The sequence below is a fragment of the Phalaenopsis equestris genome, unplaced genomic scaffold (genome assembly GCF_001263595.1).
Source record: "Phalaenopsis equestris unplaced genomic scaffold, ASM126359v1 Scaffold227888, whole genome shotgun sequence".
NCBI lineage: Eukaryota > Viridiplantae > Streptophyta > Magnoliopsida > Asparagales > Orchidaceae > Phalaenopsis > Phalaenopsis equestris.
This window is the reverse complement of record NW_018245873.1, coordinates 144518-145272: the sequence shown is the minus strand read 5'-3', so window position 1 is coordinate 145272 and position 755 is coordinate 144518.

Below are 755 nucleotides of genomic sequence, written 5' to 3'. Positions count from 1 at the left end.
CTATCTTGATTTTCAAATAAAATCCAAATCATGAATCTTGACCACTTAAAGCTTAACCTTTTCAAAACTAATTAAGACACTCACCTAGGTCTTAAGGGCTTAGTAGTGACTTAGGCCAAATCAAAATTGACTAAATAAGAATTAGAGAAATAAACATAACATAATCAAACATCCTTGAAACACCACTCAGCCTAATTAGGGTTAAAATTAGGGCTAAGTGTTCCAACAACACTAACTTCCCTCTTTAAGGATCTTCACCCACATAATTCTTAAATTGAATCACAAGTGATAATTACCCTATTTCTTAGGGATAATTATCTTAGGGATAATTAAGACATCAATATTCACTGAGTAATAAGGGTATTTACAGGATGACTTATTAAGCGACATAATAAGTTTCAAAGAACTCAGGATTTTCCACCAGGCAACGAGTGAGTAGCACAGACATGTTTCTTTCTCTAGATCTGTTGGATGTCTTGAAGATCTACTAAACTTAATATGTTTTGCTTGAAAAAATCAACCTTAATTAAAAAGACCCACCAAAACTTTGCTTTTCCTGCTCTTCATGAACTACCTTAACATGCATTTTTAAGTTTCAGGTGGTGGAACTTGAAGACTCGTCTGGTACGCTTTTACAGTTTGCAGCGTTGTCTTTCTTATACTTTTATGTTATACTTTTGTGCTTATACAAATTTGCATGGAAAACTAAAACTATTAGGATAGCCACAAAACCAAAACCAAAACCAAAACCAAAA